Source organism: Cebus imitator, unplaced genomic scaffold, assembly GCF_001604975.1.
Source record: "Cebus imitator isolate Cc_AM_T3 unplaced genomic scaffold, Cebus_imitator-1.0 Scaffold86, whole genome shotgun sequence".
Taxonomy (NCBI): Eukaryota; Metazoa; Chordata; class Mammalia; order Primates; family Cebidae; genus Cebus; species Cebus imitator.
Window position 1 is genome coordinate 575673 of NW_016107401.1, and position 22147 is coordinate 597819.

Genomic DNA, 22147 nt, shown 5'->3' on the forward strand with positions numbered 1-22147 from the left:
GTGTTACTGGCAGAAGGTGTTCAGCTTCTTGGTATTTTGAACAAAGAATAGGAAAAAACACACAAACAAAGCAAGGAAAGAATGAAGCAACAAAAGCAGAGATTTATTGAAAACAGAAGCACACTCCACTCAAGAGCCTGGTTACAGAATTTTCTGGGGTTTAAATATCCTCTAGAAGTTTCCCATTGGTTACTTGGTGTACCCCCTATGTAAATGAAGAGGATGAAGTGAAGTTACAAAGTTATTTACTTGGTGTACATCCTATGCAAATGAAGAGGGTGTTTCCTGTCATAACTGAAGTAGAGTTACAAAGTTATTCTCTTGGTCTTAGAAAGTCGGGGGTTTTTCCCCATTTGATTTAGTTCTAGGAAGTCCTTAGGTTCTCTGCCCCCAGACCCTATTCTCATGCCTCAATGGCATCATCAGCCATTGAGACCTGGACTATTCAACATCTTTTTAACTAGTTTCTGTTCTACTTTTACAACCGTGTCATGCTGTTCTCCACACATTAGCCAGCAAGACTCTTGCCCAATATAAATCAAAAGAATCATTGCTCTCTACAGAAACCTTGTCATAGATGCTATCATCTCTTTTTACAAATACAATATAAAGTCTTTACGTGGTCCCGGAACATCACACTTATGATTTTATATTGCAGCCACTTCTCTCCAGGCTTAATGAAATTTTTCTTGTTCTTTGAACATGACAGAAACCTCAGGGATTTTTGCATATGCAATTCCTTCTGTTTGGAAGGCTATTCTCCCAAATGTCTCAAGTACTTCTTCCTTCACTTTATTCATACCAGCACTAAAACAGCACCTCCCAAAGACACTTTCTCTGACTACCATGTTTATTTATTTATTTTTCAAATTTTTAATCTTTCAGATGGGGTCTCAATCTGTTGCCCAGGCTAGAGTGAGATAGCATGATCACGGCTCACTGCAGCCTCGAACTCCTGGGCTCACGCAATCCTCCCACCTCAGCCTCCCAAGTAGCTGGGACTACATACGAGCATCATTAAACCTGGCTAATTTTCTTTCTTTTAGATAAGGGATTTTGACATGTTGCCCAGGCTGGTTTCAAACTCCTGGCCTTAAGTAATTCTCCCACTTCAGACTCCCAAAGTGCTGGGATTACAAGCATAAGCCACGGTAGCTGGCTTGACTACCATTTTTAAAAGACCACCATCCATCACTCTCCATCCTCTTCCTATGCTTCAAATTACTGTAGATATTTGTCATTTTATTTACCTACTTATATGGTGTGTCTTTGTCATTCCTTATGAAAACATAAAATTGATAAAAGCAAAGGTTTTGTCTCTTATCTGTTGCAATATTTTGGAGTCTAAACCATGACTGCCTCATAGTAGATATTCAGATAAAAACAAAGATATGAATAAAGGCGCATTAACTATAAGCCAGGCTTCTGTTCTGGTCCTGCTGTCATGCAACATGTGTTGAATATTAAAGAGAAAATAAACAACAAAAACAAAAGTCAGTTAATTACAAACGGTGAAAGTGCTGTGAAAGAAATATAGTAAGTGATGTGTTTTGCAGTGACTGAGTGAGACACCCTGAGGTGGGCCAAGCAAGGCATTTCTGAGGAAGTGATATTTAATGGGAGCCTGGAGGTTAATTAAGTCAACCTCTGAAAAAGCTAAAAGAAAAATACTTTCATAGAGAAAATCATAAATATCAAAGTCCCATATTAAAAAAAATCAAATGCTATGCAACTCACTTAAAGTAAGAGTACCAAAGAGAAGCTGTATGAATAAATGCATGAGTAAACCAATGAATAAATTGATCAAACAGCAAGTAAAGAGATGTTACTTAAGATTATTTGTACAATGATCTAAGCTTATGGTAAGATTTAATTTTTGATGATCACCAGAATTACCTGTGCCCTTATAGTCTAAACATAAGCCTGACCTTTGCCCAAAAATAACTACTTTGCTTGTGTCACATAGGCTAAGCTATTACACACTCATTGTAAACAGCATCACACTACTTTCAATGCTTTCAGAATACAGAGTACGCAGATGGATGAGGCTATCCTGACACCTACTTAAGCAACTCAAAGTGATTTTTAAACAGTACTACATCAACAGTAAAGACAGAGAAAAATAAATTCTAGTTCCAGGTCTGGCAGCAGCTTAAAAGGCAGCCTTGGCTCTAGCACTGTGGTGCATGCCTGTAATTCCAGCACTTTGGGAGTCCGAGGTGGGCGGATCACGTGGTCAAAAGATCGAGACCATCCTGGCTAACGTGGTGAAACCCCGTCCCTACTAAAAATACAAAACTTGGCTGGGCATGGTGGTGCATGCCTGTAGTCCCAGTTACTTGGGAGCCTGAGGCAGGAAAATCTCTTGAACCCGGGAGGCGGAGGTTGCAGTGAGCCAAGATATCACACCAGGGCACTCCAGCCTGGGCAACAGAGCAAGACTCCATCTCAAAAAAAAAAAAAAAAAAAAAAAAAAAGGCAGCCCTGCATTCATCGCAGCAAGTTACTGCAAATTCGTGTTTTTTGTTTAATCTTCAAAATAATGAGGAGTCTTTGACTAGATCATTGGCTGTCAAATTGTGCACAGTGGAACTGACAAAGGGGTTCCCTTACGGAAGAGCTAACCAGAACAAGTAGACTTTTGGGCACTGAGCTCTGCTGTGACCAAAGAAGCACGGCATTTATTATCCATTTTAGGAAATATTGAGGTTTCATGTAAGATTTAATTTTAAAGTAGATTTCTGTGGATATATTGATAGATATATGATAAAGGATTTATAGTTAAAAATTTAATGGTAGAATCCAGGTTCTTAAAATATGGTAGTCACTCTAAAATTATTTCAAGTTCTCTCTATATTTGAAATTTTTTAAACTCACATGTTATAACATGGGTTCTACTAAAAAAAGTTATAGAATCCTTTGTTGTACTTTAAGCGTTTAATAGTTACTATATCCTATGAATCAATGAAGTTTGTAATCTAGCCTTTGTATTTTAGAAACAGTTGCTAATATAATACTAATATATCAATGTTTAAATTGCTGAGTAATTATTGAATCTACATAATCTAATACAGGATTACATGAAGCTTTAAGGCAGAGATGCTCTTATTTTTTTCTAGGTTACCAGTTATCAGCACAAGAACAAGCTCAAAAGAGTCACATATATGGTGGTGTGTGTGTGTGTGTGTCTGTGTGTGTGATTTTCAATAAAAGTAAAGAGAGGGCATAATAGTTTTTCAGAATTTTGCTCCTTAGTTCAGTTGAAACTGGGTTCCTGTCACAGGAGGAAAGATTAAGAATGCGGACACCTGAGGATAATTAGAGTGGAATATATTGGGTAATAAGAAAAAAGAAAAATAAACCCTCAGCAAAGCGAGGGAGGTTCTGCTAGCAGGCCCCCCACCTCACAGACTGATTCCAGGTCACCATACTGAGCTGAAGAGGCCAGGCCCCTCCCCCTTGCACAAGGCAGGGACTTCCCATGGCTCCAACTCCTTCTCTCAATGTGCAAGCAAGTCGGAGATTTTACAGGAGCCCTCCCCTTTATCTGCCTTTTGCATCTTTCTTTGATAATGTAATTTCCTTTTAGTAAGTATAAAGACCCTGTTACCATTAGGACCTCAAAATTGTTTCGTACATTTGAGTTTACAAGGTAGATTTGGCACTTGTGCAATATTCTTTCATTTCTCTTATTTTGAGGATGCTAAAAAAAAATAATAATGCAAGACAGAGTAAGAGCAGTGTGAGTTAGGCAAAGTGAAACCACCATTGCAAAATTGTAACTGAGACAGTGAAAGAAATCTGACCTAACCACCTCCATCTTGCTTCTAACTTCCAAGCTGTCCTCCTTGTTCATTCCTGGGCATAGGCTGAACTAACTTTGCAAAGAACCCAGAAACTGACTCAGTGGTGAGAAGACTGGTTCAACTCCCTACAATTTCATCTCTGACCTGACCAATCAGCACCCCCAGCTCACTGGCTTCCCCACACCCACCAAGTTGTCTTTAAAAGCTCTGATGCCTTAATACTTAGGGAGACTGATTTGGGTAATAATAAAACTCCAGTCTCCTGCACAGCCAGCTCTGCATGAATTACCCTTTCTCTATTGCAACTCCCATGTCTTGATAAATCAGGTCTGTCTAGGCAGCAGGCAAGGTGAACCTATTGGCAGGTACAAAAGTACTCACCAAAGAAAGCTCTGTCAGCTATTTAAGCCATCACTTCAGCAAGGTACAGGACTAATTGCCATCATAATGTCTCGAACACTTTGCAGTGATTATCAAATCCCTCTCACCACCCAGCCCAGTGGATAGGGACAGAATTTTTTTCTTTCCTTTTTCAAAACATTATCAGATTCCATTTAATCTCAGAATGTAAGACTTTGAAGACTAGGGATATAATTAAGGTTACATAGGTTTGGCATTTGTTACAAACACTGATTTCCCTGTGTCCAATGGCAAAGAAATAGGGATTTGATTATTTTATGAGTATTCCTTAAGGACATCTTAGAAAAGTCATTTACTGCAATAAATATCAAAACAGCAAATAATCAATGTAAACCTGATGTTCTAATATTCATACTGAAAAAAAAATAAAATATACAAAAGATTTTTATGTTTGGTTCACCGATTGTAGAGCCAAGCATTCAGATTTTTCATTTAGTGTTCACTGCATTTCATGACAATGACAGCAGGAGGTTACAAGCAGTTTCATCCGTGATCTGCTGACACATTAGTGAGTAAATTATGTCTCCTCAAATGTCTTCTGCTAAGTGAGTAAACATGCAGAGAATTTTACTTTTGTTCAAATGGAATTTTCTTCCCATACTCTAATGACTTTTAGATGGTCTATGTTCATTTTACTTGTTAATTACAGTCTTGTGCACACTGAATGTGATGAAACACTAATTCATTCCTATTAGGAGCAAGTAGTGTATTTCCAAATGGTTTCACTAATGAAAAGGTAGTTCACCGATATAGCAAATCAGAGTTTCAAACAGCCAGCTAAAAACGGTATGCCCTGATTCACTATGGTTTAGCAGTCATTACCTACTGTGTTTTAATAAAGAGACAAAGAATGACTAAGTGAATGCTTATTTTGTACCAGGAACTACCATAAATGTTTCAACTGTTGTATCTCATAGAATTGTGACAATCTTTTGAAGAAGATTATTTGTTCTTAATTTCAAAGATGAGGAAACTGAAAATTGACAAGGCAACCTGTTCAGTCACGTAGCTAGACAGTGGCAAAGCTAGGACACCACCCAGTGCTGTTTGATTCTAAGGCCCAAATATCTGACCACTGCATTTGATAGTCCTTGTCCAATCACATTTTACTATAACCAGCACCAGGCTAGATTGGAGGAAATTAATGTTTTTGTTTGCATAACAGCTTTATGCAAACAAAATTTTGATGACCATCAAATTTTCACCATCAAAATTTTGATGATCAGATGCAAATTTTTGTTTGCATCAACAAGATATACCAACTCTTGTTGACATAGTCTTTCTGAATTATCTTAGCATGTGCAAGTGAAAATTGAAAATAAATATATTTTTATTTCCAACCTTTATTCCAAGTTCAGGTGTACAGACCCAAGAATTCCAGGTTTGTTACATAGGTAAACATGTGCCATGGTGGTTTGCTGCACAAACCATCCCATCACCTAAAAATTAAGTTCCTTATGGATTCTGGATTTTAGATCTTTGTCAGATGCATAGTTTGTAAATATTTCCTCCTATTCTGTAGGTTGTTTGTTTACTCTGTTGGTAGTTTATTTTCCTGTACAGAAGCTCTTTCATCTAATTAGATTCCATTTATCAATTTTTGTTTTTATTGCAATTGCTTTTGGTATGTTCATCCTGAAATCTTTGCCGAGGCCTATGTTCAGAATGCTAGTTCCTACATTATTTTCTAGGGTTTTTGAAATTTTAAGTTTTACATTTAAGAATTTAATCCATCTTCAGTTGATTTTTGTATATGTTATAAGGAAGGGTCCAGCCTCAATCTTCTATATATGGCTAGCCAGTTAACCCAGCACCATTTATTGAATATGGAGTCTTTTCCCATTGGTTACTTTTGTCACCTTTGTCAAAGATCAGATGGTTGTGGGTGTGCAGCTTTATTTTCGGGCTATTTATTATGTTCCATTGAACTGTGTGTCTATTTTTGTATGAGTACCATGCTGTTTTGGTTACTGTAGCCTTGTAGTATAGTTTAAAGATGGGTAATATGATGGCTCTGGCATTGTTCCTTTTGTTTAGGGTTACCTTGTTTATTCGGTCTTTTTTTGGTTCCATATGAATTTTAAAATAGTTTTTTCTAATTCTGTGAAGAATGTAAACGGTAGTTTAAAGGAGATAGAATTGAGTCTATAAATTACTTTGGACAGTATGGCCATTCTTATGAAATTGATTCTTCCTATCCATAAGCACGGAATGTTTTTCTATTTGTTTGTGTCTTCTCTGATTTCTTTGAGCAGTGGCTTACAGTTCTCTTTGAAGATGTTCCTCCACTTCCCTTATTAGTTATATTCCTAGGTATGTTATTCTTTTTGTGGAAATTTTGTGAATGGGAGTTCATTCATGATTTGACTCTCAACTTGCCTATTGTTGGTATATAGGAATGCCAGCAATTTTTGCACATTGATATTTTATCAGACTTTGCTGAAGTTGCTTATCAGCTGAAGAAGTTTTGGGGCTGAGATGATGGGGTTTTCTAGATGTAGGATCATGTCATTTGCAAAGAAAGATAGTTTGACTTCCTCTCTTCCTATCTAAATAGCCCTTATTTGGATACCCCTTATTTCTTTCCTTTGCCTGACTGCCCCTGGCCAGAACTTCCAATACTGTGTTGAATAGGAGTGGCAAGTGAGGGCATCTTTGTCTCATGCTGGTTTTCAAGGGAAATGCTTCATCTTTTGCCCATTCAGCATGATTTTGGCTGTGGGTTTGTCATATATGGCTCTTATTTGGGGAGGGGGGTATGTTTCTACAATACCTAGTTTATTCAGTGTTTTTAACATAAAGGGATGTTGGATTTTATCAAAGGCCTTTTCTGCGTCTTTTGAGACAATCATGTGGTTTTTGTCTTTAGATCTGTTTATGTGATGAATCACACTTATTGATTTGCATATGTTGAACCAAGCTGATATCCTGAGGATGAAGCCAGCTTGATCGTGGTGGATAAGCTTTTTGCTGTGGTGCTGAATTCAGTTTGCCAGTATTTTGTTGAAGATTTTTGCATCAATGTTCATCAAGGATATTGGCCTAAAGTTTTCTTTTTGTTATTGTTATTGTATCTCTGCCAGGTTTTGGTATCAGGATGATTCTGGCCTCATAGAACGAGTTAGAGAAAAAAGAGTTCCTCCTTTTCAATTGTTTGGAATAGTTTCAATAGGAATGGTACCAGCTCTTCTCTGTAACTCTGGTAGAATTCAGCTGTGAATCGTCTGGTCCTGGGCTATTTTTGGTTGGTAGGCTATTTATTACTGCCTCAATTTCAGAATTTGTTGTTGGTCTATTCAGGGATTCAGTTTCTTCCTGGCTAAGTATTGGTGAGTGTATGTGTCCAGGAATTTATCAATTTCTTCTAAATTTTCTAGTTTATATGCATAGAGTTGTTTATAGTATTTTCTCATGGTTGTTTGTATTTCTGTGGGGTCAGTGGTGATATATTCCTTATTATTTCTGATTGTGTTTATTTGAATCTTCTCTCTTTTCTTCTTTATTAGTCTAGCTAGTAATCTATTTTATTATTGTTCTTCCAANAAAAAAAAAAAAAAAAAAGCTCCTGGATTTCTTGACCATTTGAAGGTGTTTTCTTGTCTCCATCTCCTCCAATTCCACTCTGATCTTGGTTATTTCTTGTTTTCTGCTAGCTTTGGGGTTTGTTTGCTCTTAGTTCCCTTATTCTTTTAGTTGTAATTTGAGGTTGTTAACTTGAGATCTCTCTAGCTTTTTGATGTGGGCATTTAGTACTATAAATTTCCCTCTTAACACTAGCTTAGCTGAGTCCCAGCGATTATGGCACATTGTATCTTTGTCCTCATTTGTTTCAAAGAACATCTTGATTTCTGCCTTAATTTTATTATTTGACAGTGTTATTCTATTTCCATGTAGTTATATTGCTTTGAACAAACTTCTTAGACTTGAGTTCTAATTTGATTGAGCTGTGGTCCGAGACTGCTTGTTATGATTTCAATTCTGTTGCATTTGCTAAGAAGTGTTTTACTTCTGATTATGTGATCAATTTTAGAGTAAGTGCTGTGTGGTGATGAGAAGAATGTATATGATTTTGTTTTTAAGTGGAGAGTACTAAAGGTATCTAACAGGTCCACTTGATCCAGAGATGAGTTCAGGTCCTGAATATCTTTGCTAATTTTCTGTCTTAATGATCTAATATTGTCAATGGGGTGTTAAAGTCTCCCATTATTATTATGTGGCCATCTGAGTTTCTTTGTAGGTCTCTAATAACATGCTTTATGAATCTGGGTGCTCCTATATTGGGTGCATATATATTTAGGATAGTTAGCTCTTCTTGTTGAATTGAATCCTTTATGATTATGTAATGAGCTTCTTTGTCTTTTTTGATCTTTGTTGCTTTAAAGATTGTTTTGTCAGAAATTAGCATTGCAATCTTTGCTTTTTTTAGCTTTCCATTTGCTTGGTAAATATTTATCCATCCCTTTATTTTGAGCCTAAGTATGTCTTTGCATGTGTGATGGGTCTGTCTTTGCATGTGTGATGGGTCTGTCTTTGCATGTGTGATGGGTCTGTCTTTGCATGTGTGATGGGTCTCTTGATGACAGCATACAAATAGGTCTTGACTCTTTATCCAATTTGCCATTCTGTGTCTTTTAATTGGGGCATTTAGCCTATTTATATTTAAGGTTAGTAATGTTATGTGTGAATTTGATCCTGTCAGCATGATGCTAGTTGGTTATTTTGCAGTCTTGTTTATGTGTTTCCTAATGTCATTTGTCTGTGTACTTCAGTATGCTTTTCTAGTGGCTGGTAATAGTTTTTCCTTTCCCTTTATTTAGTGCTTCCTTCAGGAGCTCCTGTAAGGCAGTTCTGATGGTAACAAATTCCTTCAGCATTTTTTTGTCTGAAAGGGATCTTATTTCTCCTTTGTTGACAAAGCTTAGTTTGGCCAGATATTAAATCCTGGGTGGGAAATTCTTTTCTTTAAGAATACTGAATATTGACCCCCAATCTCTTCTGACTTGGAGGGTTTCTACTGAGAGGCCATCTGTTAGTCTGATGGGCTTCCCTTTGTAGGTGACCTTGCATTTCTCTCCAGCTGCCCTGAACACTTTTTCTTTGATTTTGACCTTGGAGAATCTGATAGTTATATGTCTTGGGGATGGTCTTCACATGGAGTATCTTACTGGAATTTTCCGCATTTCTTGACTTTGAATGTTGGCCTGTCTTTCTAGGTTTGGTAAGTTATCCTGGGTGATATCCTGAAGTATGTTTTCCAGGGAAAATTGAAAATATTTTTAAAAGCTTCCTGGATTTTGCAAAGATAATATTTTGGCAAGGAATGTATATATTTATAAAATTAAGTTTGCCAACATGTAATGACCAGAAAAAAAAAGGTAATAAATAAATTTCACTTTCAAATTATGTATTTGGCAATAAAAGTAAAGATATGACACTAATTAATTGGTTTTCTAATGCTTGTTCTTTACTTACAATCTTTAAATGTGTGCTGGGCTTTGAAATACTATGATGTGTATTGATACTCCACAAATATTTGATAGTTCATAATATTTTATATTTTAACTATAAATAACTGATTTATACCACGGAATTAAAGTCAACTTATGGTTCTCAAAAAAACAGCCAGGCATGATGGCTCATGCCTATAATCCCAGCACTTTGGGAGGCCAAGGCAGTTGGATCATTTGAGGTCAGCAGTTTGAGACCAGCCTGACCAACATGGTGAAACCCCATCTCTACTAAAATACAAAAATTAGCCAGGTGTGGTGGCAGGCACCTGTAATCGCAACTGCTTGGGAGGCTGAGGCAGGAGAATCACTTGAACCCAGGAGGTGGAGGTTGCAGAGAGCCAAGATTACACCACTGCACTCCAGCCTAGGTAACAGAGCAAGACTCCCTCTTTAAAAAACAAAAAACAAAAATAAACAAATAACAACAACAACAAAAAAACTAGGCCTTGTAAAATTACATTTTTGTCACTCTTTTCCTCATATATACTCCATCGTTCTATTTAAACTTGGTGTAGGGATGTTGCTGAATCTGCCAACGTCCCTTTTCCTGCCTGCTAAATAAAGCTTGATTTTATTCTAAAATACAAACCTATCTTATGTATGTGATTGGGAATTAAGCATATTGTCAGTCAGAGGGACATATTTTTAATTAATTCAATATGGTCAAATGACCCAATGAAGCCCAGTGTACTCAAGCCTAGGATTTCTTTAGGGGACTGAGTTAGGAAAGATAGTCTCTTTCAAAAAGAAATGCTAATCAATAAATGTAATACACCACATTAATAGAATTAAGAATAAAAATCATATGATCGTCCCAATAGATTTAGAAAAAGCTATTGACAAAATCCAGGATATTTTCATGATTAGAGCTCTCAACAGTTAGGTATAGAAGGAATATTCTTCCATATAATAAATTCTATATATGACAAGCTCACAGCTAACATCATACTTAAGGGGAAGAGCTGAAAGTTTTTCCTCTAAGATCAGGAATAAGACAAGGATTCCTACTATTACCTTTTCTATTCAACATAGCCCTGAAAGTCCTCACTAGAGCAAGTAGGCAAAAAGAAAAGAGAGAAAGAGAAAAGAAAGGAAGAAAAGGCAGCCAAATTAAAAAGGAAGAAATAAAATTGTCTCTGTGTTCACATAGCATAATTTCGTATATAGAAAATGCTAAAGACTCTACCAAAAAAACTCTTATAAATAATTTTTAAAATGCAGGCAAGTTGCAGGACAAGATCAGCATGCAAAAATCAGTAGTGTTTCTATACACTAACAACAGACTATGGAAAAAGAAATCAAGAAAACAATCTCATTTGCAATAGCATCAAAAAATACTTAGGAATAAATTTACCCAAGAAGGCAAAAGATATATATACTGAAAAATTGTAAAATATTGATGAAATAAATTGAAGGAGTCATAAGTAAATGGAAATATATCTCATGTTTATGCATCAAAATAATCCACATTGTCAAAAATGTCCATTCTATCCAAAGCCATCTACAGATTAAAATTCCACTGGTATTTTTTCACAGAAATAGAAAAATAGTCCAAAGACGCATATGAAACTATAAAAGCCTCCAAATATCAAAAGCAATCTTGAACAAAAGAAAACTGAAGGCATCACACTTCCTGATTTCAAATTATATTACAAAGCTATAGTAATCAAAACAGTATGGTACTGACATTAAAAGTCACATCAATAGAAAATAATAGAAATCCCAGAAATAAACTCATATGTATACAGTCAACTACTCTTTGATAAAGGCCTCAAATATATTCAATGGGGAAGGATGGACACTTCAATAAGTGTTGTTGAGAAAACTGAATATCTGCATGCAAAAATTAAATTAAATTAAATTAAATCCTTATGTTTCATCAAACACAAAAATCAACTCACAATGTATTAAACACCTAATACATTCATAAGACCTAAACTGTAAAACACTTAAAAGAAAATTGGGGAAAAGTTTTATGACATTAGTCCTGGCAATCCTTTCTTAGATATGAGCCAAAAGTCACAGAAAACAAAAGCAAAAAAGACAAATGGGACTACATCAAATTAGACAGTTATTGCACAGCAAAGAAAATAATCAACAAAATGAAAAGACACCTTATAGAATGAGAGAAAATATTTGCAAGCCACATATCCGATACAGTTAATATTCAAAATATAGAAAAAACTCATTCAACTCAATTGCAAGAAAAGAAAAAAAAGCTAACAACCCAGTTAAAATACAGGCAAAAGAACTGAATACACATTTTTCCAAAGAAAACATACAAATGACCAAAAGAGATATAAAAAGATGTTCAATGTTACTAATCGTCATGGAAATGCAAAGGAAAGCCACAAGGAGATAAAGCCTCACACCTGTTAGGATGGCTATTATCATAAAAAGGCAAATGATAACAAGTGATGGTAGAGATGTAGAGAAAAGGGAGTCCTTACATACTGTTGGTGGGAATGCAAATTGGTAAAAATTATGGAAAACAGCATGGAGGCTCCTCAAAAAAAAATCTACCATATGATCCAGCAGAATCTCATTTCTGGGTAAATATCCAAAGGAAATAAAATCACTATTCAGAGCGAAATCTGCACTCCTATGTTCATTGCAGCTTTATTCACAATAGTTAAAATATGGAAACAGTCTAAACATCTCTCAACAGAGCAATGGATTAGAAAATTATAACATATAATAAATGTAACTGTATATTACAATATCTATTACAATTTCTTTATCCATTCATCTTTAAGAAACAGATTGTATATTGTATATGTAGAAATTGTACATTCACACCATATGTATATATACACACACAGTGGAATATTATTTAGCTTTAAAGGAGAAGGAAATTCTGCTATTTGCAACATGGATAAACCCTGAAGACATTATGTTAAGTAAGTGAAATAAGCCAGATATAGAAAGACAAATATTGTATGATTTCTATTGCTTGTAGAGTCTTAAAAAGTTGAGCTCATAGAAACAGAGAGTAAAAGTGTGGTTATCAAGGGTCAAGTCCTAGGGGAAATGGGAGGTTGGTTACAGCACATACTTTTAACTGTAAGATAAATAAGTTCTGGAAATCTAATATAACATATGGTGACTACAGTTAATAATAATGTATTATATACTAGAAATTTACTAGGAATATAGATATTAAGTATTCTTAGCACATATACATGCACAAACACACGCACAATGATAACTATGTAAGGTAATGGATATGTTAATTAGCTTGATTGTGGTTATAATTTTATAACATATACATATTTCAAAACATCATGCTGTACAACGTAAGTAGGTACTATTTTTATTTATAAACAAATGTATGTTCATGAAAAAAAATGAACGAATATTGCTAAGTGAATAGGATGTGAGCCTGGATCTGCTGTTAATCCTTCCTTTACCTTAAAGGAAGACTAGCCAGAGCCTAAAGTCACCCTAAGAGAAAGCAGACTCACGCAAAGGAAGGAGAAAGAACCCTAAAAACATCATTTGAGCACCTGGACACAGATCTGTCAGAAGCTTAGAGCTTCCCAGGTAGATTTTTATTTCCTGAGGCTATAGAAGTCCTGTTTTGTGTAACCCTTATAAGTGGGTTTCGGGCATTTGTACCAGAAAGAGTCCTATTAATATATTTTGGACCAAATGAAAGAAATATTCACTATGGTGCAACACACATACAAAACTGAGGTTGCTTACTTACGATTAAAAATCACCTTCATATGGAAATCCTACTCTCTATGTTGGAAGGCAATTAAGGAAAAAAAAAAAGATGGCAGCTGCAAAAATAGATTCCTAGCCTTAACCCCTGAAATCACTACACAAATCCAATACGATGTAGGTAAACATACCCACTTATTCTCTCATTGGCTCCCAAAATTCCACAGATTCTTTTCATTCTGAAAATACAGCATTATTTACTAAAAAGATACAGCTTCTTTATAAGGCAAGAAGATAGTTGTCAAGGGATAGACAATACAATGGAGTTAAGAGGCAGTAGACGTGGTTCTAAAAGCCTTTCATTTTTTTTTCCTGTGGTTGTCAATGTTTCATCAATTAAATACGGATAATAAAATTTGCTGTGCCACTCAGGTTTATTGATAAAAAATATAAAAGAATGTTTATGTGCAGCCAGTGGAAACACATGATACACACATAAAATTTGAAAGCTTTGTTGTTTGCATTAGTTAATCACTAAAATGTGTTTCACAACAGAAAGACAATTTTAAATCATAAATGTAAACCAGCTTTTACATTCCCAACAGAAATGTCTTTTTGAAAAATAAAAAAAAAGGATTTAACTTGCATAAGGCATGCTTCCTGAGTTTACCATCCACTTGAGGAATAAAAAAGGGATAAAATTAGCCACATCTACCTTCTGTGTGTTGAGAACCCTGGTATCTCTGAGCTTGTAGAAGCAGATGTCCCGATTCCAGCTACAAAGTTATTGATATTTTTTCTCTTTTAAAAGGGTTTTGAAATGATTCCTGCAGTAGTCATATAGTTTAAATGTTGTTCTCTTTAAATGCTATTGAAAGATCACCTCTCTGCTCTAACAGGTACCTGTAGCGTTGTTCTGTTGTCCTGCTGACATTATCACTTCACAGGTGGCTTCAGCAGCACTTAAACTGATATTGCTCTTGATTGCCAAATGAACCCTTAACCTTTGCCAACAGTCTGGGTATGAAAGAACAAATGTGACCCTACTGACCTTTGGAAGCTGCTTGTTGGAGGTTTTTAGAAGAAACCATAAAGAAGAATTCTTGAATTTATTATGATACTCATATCACTATCTTTCTCACACCTACTGCTGTGAGTCACTGCACAAAGTGCCATGCTTATGAACTTGCATTAATTAGCAAATGTAATCAAAGTTGATGATAATTAATTACACAATTATGAACATTCCAAGTTTAATTCCACCAAAATTATTTCATAAACTATATTTTGAACAAGACCTGGCTAAAGGAAAATAGATATGAATAACCCTAAATCACATTTAATAGTCATTTGACAACAATCCATACAACCAACATGTGTATGTAGATTTCCATTCATGTACCCGATTACTGATGATAAAACACTAATATCCCTAATTTTGCACTCATTTGCAAAAGCATGGTCTAAAATTCATGTTGGCTTTAAACATATGATATTGCTTAGTGACCTCTTAAATTGAGCTATGACCTATCAGGGTATACGTTGCTCTGGTTAGGCTGAAAATAAGTCCTTATTTCACACACAAAAAAGCAATCTTTACCTCCCTGACTCCATCTTTCCTTATCTCCTTCTCTTCCTTCCCCAATGTATATTGAAATCTTTCTATATGTCAGGTATTATGCTAGTATGCAGAGGATACAACATTGAACAATACAGAAGTTCTCTTTCCCTCAAACAGACTAAAATCCCGCAGAATATAGTAAATTTGATTAATGGATAGATACACACATGGACAGATATGTGACAATGCAAATATAGCAAAATGATAATTGTGGAATCCAGGTGGAGAATAAACATAAATGTTGAATCTATAATTCTTTCAACTTCTCTGTATGACAATTTTCACTATAAAATTTTTAGATAAAAATGCAGCAATCGACATAGAAAATCTACAAACAAAAAATTCTTATCATGAGAGATGCGCAAGTTATTATGGGAGCTAATCATTTTTAAGGAATCAAGGAGTCTCAGATTTTCAGATGGAGATCACAGCAGGCATTAAGATTGTTACCCCAACAATTATTTTGTGAAGCCATGTGTTTGGTAGAGATGGACTCTATCTCCCAATTGTGGGTTCTATTAATTCAATTAATTTAGGCCTCAGCCAATCACTGTATAACAATTTACTGTAATTGAGACTGGGTTAAAAATAAGGCATGTGACTGACTTGGGGCCAAAGCAGAAACAGCAGGTATTTTCTTGGGATATAGGGAGCTTTCTTTCTTTGATAGATAAAAAAAAAAAAAAAAAAAAAAAAAAAAAAAAAAAAAAAAAAAAAAAAAAAAAAAAAAAAAGCTATCAGAAGCCGTTTCTGTCTCTCTTTTGCATAGTGTGATATGGTTTGTTTGACAACTAGGATTGCTACACATTCATCTTTTCTATTGTGATAGAAACAAAATTTATGATGTGGCTGACAACTCAGAGAGTCCCCAGTGATGTCTTAAAGCCAGTGACAAGGCCAAATTTACCAACAGACTTTCAAATTATGTGTTCTAATAAAGTTATTTTATTTTAAAAGTTATTTAGAATTACTGTTTTTAATTATTACAGCATAGATGTGTGGCTGATATAGAAAAATATTTTTATTGTCCATTTTGTTTTTAATATACATTGTTCCTAATTTCTTAATTTTAAGTGACTTTTTCAGTGTTTTGCAGCACTTGAAATATACTCTCAGGTGACAGGTCAAAAGACAATATGAATAAAAATACATGGTATTCTAATCCTACCTCGAGCTCATGGAACATTCTACTCCTACTTCTAGCTCCTTTAGCTGGAGTACTTTGATTCTCTCTCATTACCTCCAAAATTGCTTAGTTGTTGTCAATCCCAGGACATCATAGGTAACCTAACCTGATTGTCTCCCAATATTCCAAATTCTCAATTTGGTCATACATTAAAGTCTGATAACAAACTTTTAACAGTGTTACATTCATTCACCAAAAGTCTTTATCTTCTTATCACAGGTAATTAAAACAAATGTCTATCTGGAAATAACTCAACCCATCTGTTACTATTTTTTTTCTGTTTTTAAACCAAAGCCTCTTCAAATGTTTATAATCATAGAAGAATAAACAAATAAAAGTAAATATTGTCATTGTTTAAAAAATATATTCAGTGTTTTGGGAATGAAGGATAACTTTCTAAATAAATATTCAGGGTCCACTATTGGCATATTTTATGACTATATCCACGTATCCATTCAGGAAATTACTGAAAAGAGTTCTGACTATACTGTGGGGGTCTGTGTATCCATGAAACATATTTTGCTCACTGCACCGATCTGTAAAAATTCTAAATTTTTCTCCATTTTTATTGGTCATTCTTGCAGATTTAAAGTAAAGATCTTTTGATCTGTAAATGATGGTAATATTCTATAAGGAGAGGTATATTTGGAGTGAAAACCCAAGAGCAGGAATGAACATCAAATATGTCTTCAATAGTCCTCAAATTCCTTTTCACAGTACTTTTCCTCTTTCTTCCCAAATCTACTTCCCATCTCTGAACATCTATACCCAAAACACTTGGTGCTAGTATGCTGTCTTATCTATATGGCTCACCTGTTGAAAGACCAGCTTTTCTTCCACATCTCAGCCACTTTTGTCCTTTTATACATTTTCTATTGCTACCAAAACAAATTACTACAAACATAGTGACTTACACAACAGAAATTTATTACATGAGAATTCTGTGGGTTAGACATCTAGGCATTCCCCAGGTTCAGATAGTTTTCTATTCCAGGTTTCCCAAGGCCAGAATCAACATGTTACTGTGTTACTTTCTGGCATCTCCAGGGACAAATTTGTTTCCAAGGTTATTCGGGTTGTTAGCCAAATTCAGATCTTTCCAATTGTATGTCCGAGATTGTCATTTTCTTGCTTGCTGGTAGCAGTGCGTGAAGTGGGTCGTTCTCAACTCTGGCAGTTGAAATGCCCATCTTGGCTCACAGCTTTCTTTCCTCCATCTTCAAAGCCAGTGGCACAGTTGGTCTTCATGCTTTGCATCTCTCTGATCTCCCTGTTAGCCTCATTTCTCCTCTTGCTTCTCTCTTCTGCATCTCTCTGACACTTCTCCCACTTCTGCTTTTAAAGACTCATGAGATTAATCTCTTTATGTTAAAGTGAGTTGATTAATATTCTAAAATTTCTTTTACAAAGTTCTTTCACAGTATCACCTACATTAGTATCTCACTGAAAATTCAGGGGATGGCAATGCTTAGACTTTTGCCTTGCCACATTCCTCCATTCTTCAAAAATGTAATCATATTTCCATGTTCCAGTCTGTCAGCCAGGAAAAAGGACTTAAGTTTTACTTAAGATTTATGGTGATAGGAGCTTACTAGCATCCTTCTTCCAAATGTCATATACATATATAAATATATAGGAGTCTCGCTCTGTTGTTCAGGCTGGATTGCAGTGGCACGATCAATCTCTGCTCACTGCAACCTCCGCCTCCCGGGTTCAAGTGATTCTCCTGCCTCAGCTTCCCGAGTAAGCTGGGACTACAGGCACATACCACCATGCCTGGCTAATTTTTGTATTTTTAGTAGAGATGGGGTTTCATCATGTTGGCCTGGCTGGTCTCAAACTCCTGACCTAATGTGATCATCCCACCTCGGCCTCCCAAAGTGTTAGAATTAACAGGTGTGAGCCACTGCGCATAGCCTTGATATATATTTTTTAGATGTTTGCTTTAATGGGAAGTACTGATGAGGGAAAATATTTTGGAGGATCTTTTAAAATATCCTTTATTTTTAATTACATTTATATTTATAAAATATCATTTATTTTTAATTACATTTATATTTATAAAATATCGTTTATTTTAAATTACATTTATATTTATAAAATATCCTGTTTATTTTTAATTACATATATATTTATAAAATATCCTTTATTTTATAATTACATTAGAGTATAATTTCTAGGGTTTTTATGAATTCCCTACAGAAAATAAACAATTAAGTCTACACTCCCACTTTTGGAACAGCGAACCTCTTTCCTGTGTTTGGGGACTTCCTCATCTTATGACTGTCCGTCTTCCGCTGTAAGAGCTACAGTGCTATGACAGAGAATCATGTGACCTATCCTCAGCCTGGTAAGTCTATCAGAACCAGTCAAAACGTGAGGCGGGTAATGACAGATCGCTTTCTCTTTATAGCAACAGTAGCAGTATCTGAAAATTATAGGACCAAGCTACACTTTCGGTTTTACCAATAAGCCAATTTATTACTCAGTTTTGAACATAGTTTCTGGCTGCATAACTTTGAGTTTTGTTTTCCAGGACCTCAACAATTTACAAACTCCCAATATCCTTTTTAAAAACTCATCAGCCAAAGTCTGCTTTTGTTGTTTGCAACCAAGAACAATATCCAACGTGCAAGTGAAGACTTTGAAGGAAGCCATGATGCTTCACAAGGAACTCGACTTACTACAACCCATGGCTCAGGTTCTCAGAGAATGGACTACAACTTTGCTTGTCTTAATGGATTTCTGCCACTCATCCAGGGATTTTCCATTGGAAATAATTTATGCTTTTTGGAAATTGCCAGTTTAATTCCTACGTTATTTTTGTTTTGATATCAAGTCACTTTTCCCCCCATTACATTACTCAGTGTTCAATGAGTTCTAAGCAAAATAAAAATTGACTGTCAATTTTGATACATTTGCATAAGAAATTAGTGTAATGGTTTTAAATTGCATTCAAGTGAAATAAATTCATAGTCACGGTAATTCAGAAGAAAAACTGAATATTTTTCTTTAATGAAATATGGAGTTTTTCATTTAGAAAATTAAAATTCAACTCCTTATGCACTTAGGCAAGCCTTGAAAATAGTTTTGAAGAACAGCAACAGAAACAACAATAAAAAGCCAAAGTATAAACATTGTCCTTAGCCTAAATCGTTCATTTGGGACTGAACACTGACTCATGCTTATAAGCCCACACTTTGGGAGGCTGAAGCAGAGGGCTGCTTGAGCCCAGGAGTTCAAGACTAGCCTGGGCCCCATAATGAGTCTTCATCTCTACAAAAAATAATAATAATAAATCATTCATTTGGCTGGACAATGCATTGTTTATTCCTCACTGTCTTGCTCTCTTTTGGCACAAATCACATGGAGCTAAGAGGGCCCATATATCTAATTGTGGTAACATCTCCAAAAACTTCAAATAATGAGTAAAACTGGAAGTAGACACCTCGTAGAAAAAAAATTAAAAACTATAATTAAAAACTAAATTTAAAAGGGAAAGAAAATAGAAGTCATGCACCAATATTTCTTGTCCACTGATATTACTACTTTTTATTTTGAGATACTGGATAGAGAAATATCTAAGTTTTGTGCTGCTAAAACAAAATACATGTAACTAAATAATTTATAAATAATAGAAATTTATTTCTCGCAGTTCTGGAGATTGGAAAATTTAAGGTCAAAGTACCAGCAGGGTCAGTGTCTGTTGCGAGCCAGATCTCTGCTTTCAAGGTGGTGCCTTGAATGCTGTGTCCTCATATGGCAGAGGAGCAAAAGAGGAAAAGGACCCAAGCTATTTTCCTCCAGCCTCTTGATAAGGCGCTAATTCATTTATAAGGGCAGAGACCTCGTTACTTAATCATTTCTCAAAAGGCCCTAACTCTTAATACCAACACAATGAGTACTAAGTTTCAGCATAAATTTTGTAGGGGACACATTCAAACATTCAAACCATAGTAAACGGTTAAATAGTCAAGTTACCCAAAACACATCTTTATACTCTCTATTATGCCTTAAATCCAACCCTGGTTCTGAATCTAGATAGCAGGTCTAACTGAGATGATTCTCTTGACATATACCTGGTTTATTATTATATATATTTTTAAGTTAGTATTTGTTAATACTAACAAATTTTTGACTGCGTGCAGTGGCTCACACCTGTAATCCCAACACTTTAGGAGGCCGAGGGAGGCAGAATGCTTGAGTCCAGGAGTTCAAGACCAGCCTAGATAACATGGTGAAACCCCCTTTCTACAAAAATAAATTTTTAATACTTGGACATGGTGGCACACATCTGTGGTTCCAGCTACTTAGGAGACTGAGATGGAAGGATTGCTGGAGCTCAGGAATTTGAGACTTCAGTGACCTATGATTGCAACACTACATTTCAGCTTGGACAATAAAATGAGACCTCATCTCTAAAAAAGAAAAGGTTCTTTAAATCATGACATCTTCTTGAATCATGGAATCATGATTCTTCCCCAATATCTTCAAAGGAAACCTTTGCTAGAAACACCATTTATTTTGTGCCAATTTTAAATTCATAGAATACAGATAGTACACTAGGGAAGTTATAGTTAATAATTTGTTTATTTCAAAATAGCTAGAAAAGAATTTAAATGTTTCCAACACAAAGAAAAGACAAATGTTAGAGATGACAGATGTCCCAATTACTCTGATTTGATCATTTTACATTGCATACAAGTATCAAAATATTACATATACCCCCAAAATGTATAACCATTATATATCAATAAAAGCATATACATTTATAGAATACATATTCCAGAACTTTCTTTGTAGAATGTGACTAGCTATAACAGACCTTTACAAGCAAGTCATTACAGATAACTGTCTTGCTACACTAGGTTCATTTAATCTTACCTGACTCAAATACTATAAATAAAAATAAGCATGTTATGAGCACTAAATAGAATGTATTTGTGTGTGTGTGTGTGTGTGTGTGTGTGTGTGTGCGCGCGCACGCGCGCGCGCAAGCTTGTGTGTGAATCATTCAATGCCCTTCCTCCTTGGAGGAAAATTCTTCATTGCAAATATAATTGGTGAGTTACTGAACATCACATCCCTTATAGAAGCTCTGCACACAAGAGCTATACAATCCTATTCTGCCCACTTAATTGACAGCCATATGGACATATATGTTCCTATCACAAGGTCCCAAACGTACTCTATTTTACTTGATTGGGAGGTAAACAGGAAGAACAGTTGTTTACTTTTTTTTTTCCCCACTCTTGTTGCCCAGGCTGGAGTGCAATGGCACAATCTCGGCTCACTGCAACCTCAACCTCCCGGGTTCAAGGAATTCTTCTGCCTCAGCCTCCTGAGTAGATGGGATTACAGGCATGTGCCACCATGCCTGATTAATTTTGTATTTTTAATAGAGACAGGGTTTCACCATGTTGGCCAGGCTGGTTTTGAACTGCTGACCTCAGGTGATCCACCTGCCTCAGCCTCCCATAGTGCTGGGATTACAGGTGTGAGCCACCTTGCCTGGTCAGAACAGTTGTATTCTTAAATATGGTACGGAGCTCCTTGCTTCCAAGCCTCAGGCAAGCTTTTCCTCTACCTGTCTTGTAATCCTAATACCTTACAAGTCTGGTTCTCCAGCCTTTAGTCTACTCTGTGAATTCCTAAAGCTTTTTATTTAATTTCTTTCTTTCCACAGGATATTGAGAGTTTGTTTCAGTTGCTTTCAATAAGGAAACTAAAAACTCAAGATTAATTGACATACTATAAGTTTTAAAGAATGGTATTGACTACTTATAACAGTGTCGTAATATCTGGCACTGTTATAAATAATTTTATGTATGAATGAAGGGCATGAAATGGAATATTGTTGTTAGGTTTACAAACATTAGCTGATTATCTGAATCACCCCTCTCTTTCCATCTCCTTTTATAATGGCATTAGAAATATT